Below are 15,057 nucleotides of genomic sequence, written 5' to 3'. Positions count from 1 at the left end.
CGTCAGAACTGTCCAGATTCAGAAGCAGTTCTGATGATTGATCTTGTTTGGGTTATAACGGAAGCTACGGAACTCGGATTTCGATGCACTTTATACCGTTTCGAAGCCAAAACCAAGATCTACATTTCTTACGAAGGAGTCACCACCCAGATCGTATGGTATCAAAACCGAAAAAGTCACGGGCAGAAGCTAAACTAACAACGCACAGAACCTGATGTTCAAAATAGGCTTGAGTATTTCATCTATAACTCATGATACACTAATCCGTTTGACCTGAAATTTTGTAGACATATTCAAGACTTAAGAGGCTACAATGTTGAAGAAGGCCACTCAGTCCAATTTCGAGTGTAACTACGTAAAAAATGTAACATACTACACCAGAATCGCAAAACAGGTTCACAAACCGTAGTCTAGTACAAACATCATAAAATAGCCTACATAAGTCCAAATCCAGAAATTCCAAAGCCATACGAAAGATTAGAAACAGGGATACATTTCATTAGAAGACCAGAACAACCAATTCTGAAGAAATTCCAGCCAAAACAACCAATTACAGGCGCAATTCTTACATTCGGGTAAAACCAGAACAGCAATAGTAATTTCGACTTTTCTCACTCTACACTACTCCGATTGACCTGAAATTTTGCAGGCACCTCTAAAATGTCATTCCCTAAAACTTTTATGTTTTAATCCAAGGCCAATTCGGCCTCTAACTGGGAGCTAAAAATTCGGGCAGAATGCTCCCTCAAGAACCCTAATTTTCTGAAATTTCTTCCAAACCAGAAATTGGTTGCAATTAATCACTTTTTCCACCTTCTAGAATCATTATATACCATTTCCAATCATCATACAAGGCCACACCCTCAAATTGATATATAAACAGAAAAATCACCAATAAATGGAAAACTTCACCACTTCATCCAAAATCAAGAAATAAACCACAAAATTCAACATTTTAACTACCACTAAGCACAAATTAAGCTTCATTAGGTGAAGGAGAAGGTTCATTCACTACTCACCTAGTAAAACAAGAGAGGGAGAGTTGCTTGACACCTTAGCTTCCCAAAACACTTCACCAAACAACTCACTAACACCTAATGAAGAGGTTTTATGGAGTAGAAACAAGTTTAAGTGATTGTTTTGGAGGATTTGAGCTAGATGGAAGCCAAAACTTTGAAGAGTTTTCTTTCTTCCTTTGCTAGAGAAGGCCGGCCAAGATGGAGAAGAAAAGAGTGAATTTTTGGTAATTTTTGAGATATTTTAACCAAATGGTATGACAAGGAATAGTAGTCTTACTTAAGGACTAATCCAAGGGTGGCACTTGTCACCTTCATTAATGCAAGTCATCACTTTGTTCCCTCTCACTCTAATCCATAAAGTATCCTCTAATTATCTCTTAACACCCGGTAAATTAAATCCAGTATCCAAAACTTAACCTAGTTGGCCGAATTTTTCCGAACTTTTCGCACTAGTGGGTCCCACGTCCGATATACGCTCTTAATTTCTCAAAACCTATTCGATACTAGAAAAATCATCTAAAAACTATATCTGCTCCTTAAAAATATCTAGAAAATTTTCCTACTCACGAAAATGCAGAAAACAAGCCATGAAAAATGCGAAAACCTAGAAAATGCAATTTTCGGGTTCTCACAAACCCCTTGGTTTGCCTTAGGGAGAGGTGAGGTCGTCACAATCATTCCATATATTCAATTGCTTAACATCTCCTCTGTTTGTCAAATAGAATTGTAATATGAAATCGACACCAATATCAATTGTGGTGTGTTATCAAAAGGCCCCAATATACTAGGATCTTCAACTTGTTGTATCATAGAATCTTCTCTCAAGTTGATGTCTTGCCTAGATGCATGATGGCTGTGGCCATCATCACCCGATTCATTATTATCTAGTTCTAATTTGGAGTCCGCATTCACATATATGAAATCATTGTCAATATTTGTAGTAAGTATGGACAATATAGTTGTTTCAATTTCAATTGCAAGAATCTCCATTATTAACAGATGCTTCACCACTTAACTACTACTAGGGCATTCTCATTTTGGCACCTACTGGTTCATCTATGCCTTAACATGGATAGTTTGATATCTTCAAAATCTGATTTAGTCAATTGGTTGTCAGAAGAACCTTCCGCCCAAACCACTTTCATCACCCGAAGTCATATGAATATGCCTTAATCAAAATTCATACGTGCATTTTATTTTCGTTGAGTATCATATTGACCAAAACATGGAAGCTTCTCCGCTTCAACATAGATCTCGCTGGCTTGCTAAAGTGAGTTGAATTTTATGAAATGTAGTACATCAATTCCATTATCATCATCAAAGGCATCTTGACAAATATACCTACACTTATGCAATTTCGAAACACCGGACTTCCATTAAATTTATCTCGATCTAAATCCATAATGTTGTAATTCTATTAACTAGCTCATCAAAACCTATTCATTCTTTCAAGGACAACATGCATATTGGAGGGTTATATGATATTGATCCTCTAACAAATACAATTTTTCCTCCCCAATACAATTGAATCACTAAGAAATTCTCAACCGACATGTTTTGCCTAATATAATGAATGCCATCCAATTATATTGCATATAGCACCAAACTATCTAATCGCTAATACAATTAGTTCTAAAAATTAAAATGATTGTCTATATCTTACCAAATAAAATATTAACTAATCACTTGCTCAATTAAAGACTATAAAATCAATAAATGTTAAAAAAAGTAAACAAAACACATGCCATAGGTAGAGTAATTTAATATTATAAATTATGAAATGGATAATAAGGTAGCATGAGTTTAATTTAGTTTTGAACAATATAAAATAAATCACATGTTAATTCTACATTAATTTAACCTATTTGTCACGTCTCGAATCTGCCACGATTTAAAACATAACATATCGTGAAACTCAAGAAAGGAATTCCTCAAATCTCATAGGGCATCTTACTTTCACTAACCATAACATGCAAAAAATTTCATAAAATTTAGACTTTTAAAACTAAACGTATGTTTGGATAATAAGCGTAGCAATGAAAATCCAAATTTATCTAAAGGTAACAGAACACCACTTATTACATCACTTGTAAGGATAACTATAGTTAAATATCTACTCCAACAGCAGCCAAGCGACCTTTCCATATTTCAGCAACACACAAACTAATTATTATCCTTTTACATGTAAATTAAATTGCATTCTTCATTATCATCTACAAAATTGCTAGGAGTGGGGTGAGCATACTCATACTTAACAAGTAATCCACCTGATTCTTGCTGGATCATAAGATTTTTTCAGACATATACATAACTTGCAAAATAATGTCATAGCTTATAATTTCAAACATACCATTTCTTGATAATCACATGATTCAATGTTCAATTGCAAAAAACATAATTCATTCCATATCAATTTGCAAAAATCAGAATTCACAAAAATTAATGAACGCATATTTCTCTAATCAAGTGCCACACAAGACACAAATCTCTCTAGGACTAGGTTTTTCTTTTTCCATTTCTTGTCTCCTTGTACTAGCTGATTATAGGGTCCTCAGTTATCCTACAAATTCAACTCACTTCCTTGCTCAAATTCTTTCTCTTTATTTTTAGAAAATTCCTTTCTTCCTTTTTTTAGTCGAATTCCCCATTTATATCTGTGTGTGTGTGTGTGTGTGTCCATATATATATACCATTTTTTTTGTCATGCAAACACACACAACATTTTTGCATTATGCACTGCTAATATACGAGATAATCCGCATGCAAAGAAGCACAAATTATACAACAAGGAGTATCTTCCCAATGTGCTTGCTACTTTCCATTAGCTTGTGACCTTCTGAAGCTTGACCTAATGGTAAATACTTGTAAACTACTGGTTTCACCTTGCCCGCAGCGATTGCTGGCCAAACATTCTTCTCTACTTCACTGATGATTAAAGCTTTGTTTTCCTTGCTTCTATTGCGCAATCCAGCAGCTTGCACTGTGAGACGTCTCGCAAGCATACCTAAAAGATTCACTTCAGTCCCACCCATAAAACCAATAATAAAAAGCCTCCCACCAAGATTCAGGCTGTCCAAATTCCGCAGGAAGTACAACCCACCAAGGTTGTCTAGTATAACATCAACACCTTTTCCTCCTATTTCTTCCTTCACACAGGCTACAAAATCCTGAGTCTTGTAATTGATACAAACATCTGCCCGAGATCCTTGCAAGTAGCTAGTTTTTCATCACTTCCTACTGTGACAAATACTTTGGTCACTCCATAATATTTGGCAATTTGGATGGCAAATGTACCAATTCCACTAGAACCTCCATGCACCAGAAGAGTCTTCCCCGCAGAAAGTCGGCTCATCATGAAAATGGTTGACCAAACAGTGCAAGCTACCTCAGGAAAACTAGCTGCATCTTGCAAAGAAACACCAGATAGGATAGGACGAACTTGTCCTGCAGGCACAACTACTTTCTCTGCGTACCCCCCTCCACTAACAATAGCACATACCTGATCACCAATTTTCCACCTAGTTACATCCTTGCCAACAGCTTCAATGTTACCAGAGCATTCAAGACCAGGGTACTCACTATCACCCCGAGGGGGAGGGTATTTGTCCTGGCATTGAAGGGTGTCTGCTCTGTTGAGAGCAATAGCTGCAACTTTTATCAAGACCTCGTCATCTTTGATTTATGGGTCTTCTACTTCTTTCAATTGCAACACTTCTGGGCCACCGGGGCTTGTGATCACCACAGCTTTCATCGCTCCTGGATTTTTTCTTAGGTGTTCTTCTCAGTGTGTGAGACCAGAAGCGGTGTTTGTTTTGACAAGAAAGTTTTTTCTGTCTCTTGATTAACAAAAAGAGTTCATTTATGATCAACAATTCTCAAGAAAAACTCTTTATACGTCAAGTTCAAATCCACTATTATCACCAGTTGCTCTTCCAAAACATGTTTTATGTTAGCTACACACTTTCATAATTGCAACGCCTTATGCAATTGCAACATATGAAACACATTATGTACTCCCGAAAATGTAGGAAAACCAACTCTATCCAATCTTTCATATGGTCTAATGAATCTAAAATTTAACTTTCCACTCTTATAAAACCTTATCACCCCCTTAGTAGGTGATACACGAAAATATAGCTTATCTCCCTTTTAAAATTCCATGGGTTGTCTATGTTAATCAGCCCAACTCTTCTTGTGATTCTCCGCAATTTTTGCTGAATAATCTTAAATTTTTCAACCATTGTTGCACTAACTCAAGACCAATAACCAACTTTTCACCAACACTTTCTCCCGTATAAAGCCTCAACTAAGGCCATTCCTATATTACTGTGGTAGCCATTGTTATAGGAAATTTCTTGATACGAACATGGAATCCAATGATTTATGTTCAAGTCATACAAGAGATTAATCCATTGGAGTTCGTCAAATCATTATCAAATCATCCATTGGAGTCATCAAATCCGAGATCCCTTCCTTGATTTTTCTTAGTTTCCTTAGTTCAAGTCATTTATGTTAGTTTTCTTAGTCTTTGTTGTTTGCTTGAAAAATTCCAGCTATGTGCGTTTAATTATTTTCAGTAAATAATAGTTGGTTAATTAGTTAATTTGATTTGTTAGTTTGGTTCAATAAATGGCTAAGGTCATGTGGACCATTACTGAGCCAATTTGAGTTAGTTAGTTTCCTATTCTAGTCGAGTTAGGGTTTAGTAAAGTAGCTCTAGTTTAGATAGAATTTTGAGTCTTTGTAAGGCTATAAATAAGCATTGTCTCAAACATTATTTTCATAGAAGTCATGATGAATTAAAGAAAATTCCAGCAAAACACTTTGTGTTTAGTAAGTCTCTTGTCTAAGAGATCTTTTCTTGAATACTTGAGAGGATTCTTGAGTTTTCAATCGACTTATCAATTCAAGATCACGTTGAATTGTGGCATCATTCTATCATTCTAATAAATCTCGAGCGGTCTCTGATTGTTTATAATCCATCCTGTTGTGTCCATAGTTTGATCAAGAAAGATCCTTTCGTTGCTGATGAACTTGATTCTTCGATAAGTTCTTGTTGGGTTGAGTTCGCATCAATTCGATAAGTTTAACTAACTCATCCCAGCCCTTGAAATACAATGTACAAACTCTTAGCATATCCTTCAAGATTTGTATAGTATGTTCGGATTGTCTATCCATTTCCGGATGAAATGTGATACTCAATTGTAAATCGGTTCTCAGAACCTAATGATAAGCAGTCCAAAATTTGGATGTAAATATCAGTTCATGATCCAACACTATACTATTAGGCACTCCATGAAGACATGGTACATTCTCCATATACATTTCAATAAATTTCTCCGTAGTTGCTGGATTCTTCATAGGTAGAAGATACACGAACTTGGTCAATCTATCCACTGTAACCCATATAATGCTATTTCCCAACTTTGTTTTAGGCAACCCTACCGCAGAATTCATAGTTACATCTTCACAGAATTTGGATGTGAATCTCAGGTCATGATCTGATACTATACTTATAGGCACTCCAAGAAGACAAGCTACATTCTCCATATACATTTGGATAAGTTTCTCTGTAGTTGATGGATTCTTTATAGGTAGAGGATGTATGGACTTGGTCAATCTATCCACTATAACCCATAAAATGCCATTTCCCAACTTTGCCTTAGGCAACCCTACCATAGAATTCATAGTTACGTCTTCCCATTTCCATTGACAAATTTCTAAAGGCTTTAATAGACATGCAAATGTTGATGCCAGCATTCATTTGCTAACAAACTAGACATTTAGTTACAAGTTCGCAATAGTTTTCTTCATGCCTTTCCACCAAAAGTTCCTTTTAAGGTCCTTATACATCTTATTTCCTCCAAGATGAATGGAATACTTGTTACTGCATACTTCCTTTGTGACGGCTCCACCTCCCCCTAAGGCGAACCAGAGGGTTCGGCGGACCACCTGCCCAACTCGCGCCAGGACTCGATACTCTAAAACTAGAAAATAAAGTTCACGCCAAAAGTAAGTTCTATGTACTCTATTATAGCTTCAAAGGTTGCATAAACTAGTACATCAAGTCATACATACCACGAGTATCAGAAAGTAAACCCTAGAAAAGCTGATAACTACAACCACCACGATAACTATATATATCTTACTAGTCAACTTATAACAAGGATAAATTCAACTATTCTCTAATCAAAAGACAAAACACCTTTCCGAGCTATCCCCGCGTCGGCCCCCTGCTAAGGAAAACAAATGGAATGGGGTAAGCTATATGCTTAGTGAATAATCAGGGGTATAAATGAAAACGCACACCCAAATAACAAGTAATCAGGTTATTTCACATCAATAACAAAAAGGTAACAACACAATGGTAGGATACAGGTGGCTCCAAAGCCAGTTCAATTCCCCGAGCTTGAACGCCTGTTGACACTCCGTCAACCAAAGTACTCATAGACCGTAGACTCCACTTAACTTTCTCCGTTCACCTTATCAACCCCCGCTGGCCAGTCAACAGCACACAGCAGCTCGAGCGAAACAAAATAACTTAGCTTTCGTCAAAGCTTTAACAAGGAACTAAATCCCAAGTTTAGCATAGAACTATCTTCGACCAAACCCCAACTGGCTCGAATAGTTCGTCTAACCCCTGGAACCAGGTTGGAACCAAGCCCTGAGATATTCAATCTCTCAATAGATGATATCTCTCAGCAAAGTATACAACAAAGTACTTACCCCAACAACACACAGCAAAAAGGGGTTTAATTCAAGTCATGTAATCACCCCCATCAGCACACAACAAAAGGGTGATACTCAACATAAGGCATATATTCTCAAATATGAAATCAAAACAAAGGATGGGTTTAGGTTGAGTGAGATAAAGTACATCCTCGCCTAAGTACCCATTTAACATATACAAAGCACTTTAACAATTTCACATCAATAACAACCCAATTACACACTTGATAAAGCTTGGCACAAAAAATGATACAATTCACTGAGCTTGACCGTCACCGTCGAAAGCCTCACAATCTGTATTGACAGATTATATACACACATAAGTGAAACGGCCACACAATAGCAGTTTATAACTTAAACGATCGAATACGGTCGAAAACGGTTAAAAATAATAACAAACGGTCAAAAATGACGTTAAGGCCAAAAGAATGTCGAAATTGGCCGAAACGGCCAGAATGGTAACAAAATACCAAAAGTAGACCTAAACGGTCCAAAACGGCAAAAACGGTTGAGAAATGCACATGCACGTCCGTGAAAATGAAAATGGTACAAAACGGGTTACACGATTTTGCCCATAACTGGAGTTGTGGTTATCGGATCGAAATGTACTAGATGGTGTCTCGAACCTTAGACAAAAGGTTACAACTTCCATGAAGATACCTCAACCCATTTTTCAATGCATCCAAGTTAAATCTGCAAAATATAGAACTAGAACTCCAAAGGCTAGTTTATCTTTCTCGTGAAAATTTGGCAGCATGCCCCTTGTGTTTACCCATTTTCCAGCCATTTATGGCTTCAATCTTTTCCTGAAACAAACCCAAAGTTACATACAAAATAATTTCATTTCAATAGCCGTTCAATAGGCTCAAGGTCATACAGGTACAAAATCAAGCTAACGACATGTGCGGAAATGAAGTTTAGCAAAAGACAGATTTGACGTGTTTTTGCGTAACGGACACAACCGAGGCTACACTCATCGGATTGAGGTACCACTTATACCGTTTCGAAGCTAAGGCAGAGAGATACAATTTTGGTGAAGACCACCTAGTCTAATTTCCAGTGTAACCCAGTCAAATTCCCAATTCACAGAACCAAATTCCAACTAACTGGCCAGTTAACCGTACTACCTCCAAATGATCATATCTCAAGCTACCAAAGTCCGTTTATGGCGTTCTTGGAGGCTTTGAAAAGCTAAGACAATGTAATAAAACTTTCATGTTTTGACTAAAAGCTAGTTCAGTACATATCAAGGTGAACAAACGCAACCAACTTAGTGTACTGTCAAAACTGTCCACTGACTTTACTCCTAGGGCAGTCAGGGTATTTTTGTCTTTTCACAGGCTACGTTGCTCCGATTGAGCTGAAATTTTTTAGGAAACAATAAAATGTCATTCTATACAACTTTCATGTTTTGTACTAAGCCTAATTTGGCCTCTAACATAATGAAATAGAACCAGACAGAACTGAAGCTAAGATTTCCAGAAATCTGGAATTTTGCTATATTCAAGCTATAACTCACATTTTTATCTTGAAACTACCACTACTATCTCCTTTACAAGATTATATACCACATATATACATCATACAACTCCTAACCTACAAGAAACCCTAACTCAAAAGTCATCCATCTAATCATCAAAATCACTTGAAACAAGCATCACAAGCACAATACTACCATTAATACCCAACTTAATCATGATTAATGGGGAAAGAAAGGTTGGTCAGCCATTATACCTCAAGACAAGAGCTTGCAAGAATGATCCTCCACCTTTCCTTGAAATTTTTGGTTCCTTAGCTTCCCAAGCTTCCAAACTAGGGATTAATCGGTTTAGTTTTTCTTGTTTTCACTCAAATGGTTCAAACTCAAGATGGATTGAAGGTGTTTCTCTTGCTCTCTCTCTCTCTTAAGCTCGGCCAAAATAGAAAAAAAATGAGGAAAGATGAACTCAAATGGAAGATAAGAAGGTGAGACTTTGGCTTGGCCAAGGAACCATAGGTGGTTGACACTTGTCACCACCAAAACCAACTAAAATTTTGTTTTCTTTTCCTTGCATTTTGGCCACATATTTCGGTTATATGGCTGAGGATGAGGGGGATATTTTGCAAAAATATCAAGGGTATGTGGTGGTAGGGAAGTGGCGGTCAAGTGGGGGGTTCAATCGGTAGTGATCGATACCCGTCGGTTCGAGCCGTTTTTCTTAAATCGCGTATACTAGGGGTTTTGCCTTCTAATCACTAACTTATTATTATCACTTCTAATTATATATTATTTTCTCATCCAAAAGTCACTCTTACCTACCAAATTTGATCCTCACTCCGTACCGAATAGTCACACTACGAAAAAACGTGAAAATCCTAATTCGCTCTAACTTGAAAACGGACAACGAAAACCCTTACTTCTATATTCATTTACACTTATTGTGGGGTGATTGGGTAGTAGGGCCATAATAAATGAATAATTTCCAAATAAAAGGGCATTTTTAAGAAAAACGTGAGGGTTTTTACAAGTCCATAAATTGAATTTAGGGTTTCGGTTGAAATATGAGAAATTTGAGAAAACGGTCAGTCACAAGTGAAACTAGGGTTTTGATTAGACTTTTAGGGTTTCCAGTCTTTTAAAATAAAACAAGGTTTTAAATCAAACCCAAAGAAATAACTTTAGTTTCTTCTTTAAAACAAAATAATGTTTCAAAATAAAAATAAACAAAAGAAACCGTAGTATCTTCTTTGAGACTAAACAAAAGATGATCCTAAAAGTTGGGGTGTCACATCCTTTGTGACACCTCGGATTTTTGTGTAAGAGGAAAAAGTGTGACTGAAAAATTTGCTCATATTTTCTTAAAATACCCTTTTATTTTGATTAAATTACTTTATAATAGCTATACTACTTATTTACCTCCTCAGTGGTTGGAATAAAGAATAGAATTAAGAGTTTTCCCTTTACTTTCATCGTTCGGGTAAACTAGGGTTTTTTACGTCTTTCGGTAGTGTGATTATTCGGTACGGATTGTTTACTAAATTTGGTGGTTAAGAGTGAGTTTTAGATAAGAAAAAAATGTGTGATTAGAAGTAATAATAATAAGTTAGTGAATGGTAAGTAAAAACCCTAGTACGTGCGAGTTAAGGAAAAACGGTGTGAACCGACGGGCACCGTTTGTTATCGAGTGAACACACCACTTGACCACCACTTTATTAACTTAATTTCATTGTCACTAGTGCAAAACTATCAGCCCTAATTAACCTAGAGAGAGAGAGCTGAAATTCTTGACTAAAAAGAAAGGAAAAAGAAGAAAGATTCAAGGTGAAATCTTGTGGTGTCACTTGGAAGTCATCCAACCATCTTTGACCAACTCAAGTCTTAGCTTCTTATCTTTTCTTGGAGCTCCATTTCTGCCTCATTTCCTTCATTGTGGCCGAGACTTGAGGGAGAAAAACAAGAGAGAAAAACCACTTCATTCAATCTTGATTTCTAGCTTAGTTGAGTGAAAATCGAAAATCTAAAGCGATTAACCTCTTATTTGGGAACTTGGGAAGCTTGGTGTGCTAAAGGTTTGGAAGGAAAGGTTGAGGTTTCTCTTGCAAACATCTTTGGCAAGGTATTAAGGCTGTTTTTCCTTTTTCTTTCCCTTAATCTTGTTTAAGTTTGTATAGCAACTTATACTCTTGGCTAATGATGGTTATTTAAGTAGTTTTGATGGTTATGGTTGATTTTTGAGTTAGGGTTTGAGTTGTTCAGTTGTATTTCTTGTTGTTTAGATAGCATATGATGTCTATAAGCTTGGATAGGGAGTTGGGATGGTGGTTCAAGACATGAAAGAGAATGTAAACCTTGAATTCATCAAATTTCCAGCTTTAAGAGTAAACTGCCCTGCTTCTGACAAGTTTCATTTGTCCATGTTAGAGGCCGAATCAGGCTTAGGTCAAAACATGAAAGTTGTAGAAAATGATGTTACATAGCTGCTTGTAAAATTTCAGCTCAATCGGAGTACTGTAGCATGTGCAATGATTGAAATACCCCTGATTACCAAATGTTCTTTTTCGCGGCCAGTTTTGAGATTTCACATGTTTGGCTTCGTTTTTCACTTTGATTCGTATCAAATCAGCCTTTGGCCAAAACACAAAAGTTTTAACACTATGTTTCAGTTTTCCAACACATCTAAAAATGCCTCAATCGGAATTTTGTAGTTTGAGTTATTGCCATTTAAATTCAGTACGGATAACCAGAATGACAATGAAATTCGGGTTCTGTAATCTGCAAATTCGACCTGGATCAACTATGAACTAGGTTGACTTGTCTTCATGAAAGTTGTAACCATTTGTCTTAGCTTCGAAATGGTATAAAGTGTACACCAATCCGATAAACGTAGCTTCAGTTGTGACCGAAACGCCAAGAGACATCATACTTGCTATTTAGCTTTTGTCCTTAAAACTTGGTTTCCGGTTGCATTCCTAGACTTGCCTTGTATTTGGATGAAATTGAGCCTAGTTGAAGGACTATTGTGTTGAGATTGCTTATGTGTGAATTTGGGATGAGTTGAAGAAAATAATGAAGCCATAAATGGCTGAAAAATAGCGAAATACAAAGGGCATGCTATCCAAAATTTTAGGGCTACTTGATTCCTTCACGTTTGGATCGATTTGGTGATAAACTTGCTTAAGATGTTTGGTTAAACCTTTGTACTTGAATTTGAGTGAAAACTATTTCGATTAAGAGGTGAACAACTTCATGATTTCACTTGTGTCGTGGCTGCGAAAATTCTGGTTTGAAAGGCAAATTTGTATGTTGTTATCTCTAAGTCTTAAAGCCTTAAAATGGCTCGTGTCATGATTTCACTTGTTGCCTGGTTACCTTGTTATCTTGTTACCTTTAGCACCCTGTTACGTACTATAGGCATACGACTCGTACTCGAGTCTCAATGATTTTCCTTGATTGTTCTAGAACGTGTCGGTGATGAAAGGCATCCTTTGGAAGGAAACTTTTGAAGTTATCCTTGTTTGAAAGGGTGAGTGTACCATTCGCATGACTTGTTGCTTAACTGTTTTACTTGTACCTGAAATGTGTGACTTGAATGACTGTAACACCTGTTTAATTCTAGACGAGACGAGGGTGTACTTCATCACACTCGTCTCTCTTGCTTACTTGTCGAGTCACTGTATATGCTTGAACCTGTTACTCGTGCCTGTTATATGCTTGAACTTGTTACAGTGCCTGACCTGATGTCGTTTGGATGTGTATCCATTGACCTTCCTGTTAAACCTGAGCTCAACTCCATAGGGAGTCAATGGAATCGAGCCAGCAAGGGCTTGGTCGAGGAAAATTGACAAATCATGGGGACTGTTCCTGGAGAATCTTTGGGTATTAGAGACTCTGGATTCCCGGTATACTCGAGTATTATCATTCTTGTTCATGTTTGGCGTTCGGGCCCGGCAAGAGTATGTTTGGTGAACGGGATTTGGCATAAGAGGGGTCTACGGACATATTTGTTTCATTAAATGTTGACCGAGGGTCAACAAGTTTGGGTCAAGTACTGCAACAGGAATTTGGCTCTTGTGAGCCACCTGTATCCTTTCTAATCTTATTGGGCGTGTATATTTGATTGATTAAAAGAAAATCTCCATGATTCTTGATTGCTTGTATTTTTGGTACCTCATTGAGCGTAAGCTCACCCCTTCCCGTTACCTTTGTTTTCCTTACATGGTTCAACGTGTTGGAAACCATGATTTTGAGGAAAAGAGTAGAGCTAGTGATAGATATCCCTTTTGATTATGCTCATTTGTACAAGAAAATCCTAATTGTACTTTGATCACTTGTGAATATTCCGACTTGTATTGCTAGTTAAACTTTTGAACCTTTCGTTGTATATATCTTAAAGTGTTTAACCATGCAAATTAAGTGTACTTGTTTGACCTGGTACTTCTATTTGGCTTTGATGAACACTTCTAGTATCCGTTGGGGATTTTGGATGAGTGTGAAGTTTGAACGAGTAGAGAAAAAATTTGGTAGGAAAACTGTTCACGGAATCCGGTCGGATATCCGGCCAAGTCTTCGCCGGATTGTGACGTGGCCACAGCTTTTCATTTTAATTTTCGTTTTCATTCTTCGTTCTTTGTTTTGTTGAAGCGTTTGATCGCGGTACTATCCTTCGGAATGGCTTGGACCTCGTGTGTTCGGCTTAGTAGTTCTGACGAGAGCTGGGCAGGCAGTCCGCCTAACCCTCTGGTTCACCTTAGGGGGAGGTTGGGCTATCACAGATGGTATCAGAGCTGCTTTGCGTGGTCTCTGCGCGGAGTGAGCTTGGGGCCAAGTCGTGTTATGGTCTCGATCTTGTGAACGTGTGTAAAGGACTAAGTGCTTTTGAGCATAAGCTATGGAATGTTATAGGTTTTAAACCTTTATCGTGGTACTTGGAGACAATAGATGTATGTTCGGTAGGAATGATAAATGTAGATGATTTACTCTTGGGACTGGCCAGCTCGAGTTGTGAATTATCTTATTTTGGATTCTTGTACCCGAATATGAAAGAGATGAGAGCCTAGATTAGAAATGACTTGGGCAAACTGAAAATGTGATTCTATGGAACTTCGTGTGATGTGTTAGGGTGTCATTAAGTATGATTAATCCTGTCTAAGATATGAACTGTGTTATTCTTGTAGAGTACGGATGGAGCCCTAGAGGGGAGACGCACTCAGTTCTAACCATGAGGGAGAGTCCGTTAGCCCAGTTGGGAACTGGGTTAAAGCTCATTTATGTCATGTTTTGGTTCCGTGTGAGGGGTAGTCAGGGGAAAAGGTCTCAGTTAGTTGCTTTTGTACTTTAGCTCTAGTTTGTATATAGTACTTTTGTTGACCCCGATACTTTCATGGGATTCCCTTTTTCTTGTATCCGACTGACTGCTACAGTGTGATTTGCTTGATAAAATTTTGTTATCTGTTTATTTGCTTTTGAGTTGTGTCTACTTTTGTCACTTGTACCTGCATACATTTGTTTTAATATTGTATTCGCGCTTCAACCCTAAACTGGTTAAAATCAAATGGAGGGTACTCGTAGTGGACGGGGCCGGGGGCGCGGACTCTCAAATGAAGGAGGAATCGGGAACCAATGCCTGAGCCCAATCGTGAACCGGGAGTGGATCCTAACGTTCAGGTAGCTGTCGCTATCTAGCGCATGACCGACCTTTTGGCTCACGTAGTAGAACATCAGGCCAAAACCCTATTAATCAGCCGGGAAACCTTGGTAATCATGTAAAGGGTGAGGATAGAGCCCTTGAACGATTTCAGAAGTTCTCCCCACCGAAATTCATTGGAAGAC

General features: G+C 37.6%; 1 pseudogene; it reads right to left on the bottom strand.

The window, feature by feature from the left end:
* Positions 1-3,717: 3,717 nt before the first annotated feature.
* Positions 3,718-4,770, bottom strand: LOC113688905 (uncharacterized; annotated as a pseudogene).
* Between the last annotated feature and the right edge of the window lie 10,287 nt (positions 4,771-15,057).

This window comes from Coffea arabica, chromosome 1e, assembly GCF_036785885.1.
Source record: "Coffea arabica cultivar ET-39 chromosome 1e, Coffea Arabica ET-39 HiFi, whole genome shotgun sequence".
In the NCBI taxonomy this organism is placed as follows: Eukaryota; Viridiplantae; Streptophyta; class Magnoliopsida; order Gentianales; family Rubiaceae; genus Coffea; species Coffea arabica.
Note: the sequence above shows the minus strand (reverse complement) of the source record. Positions and strands in the feature narration are given on the sequence as shown.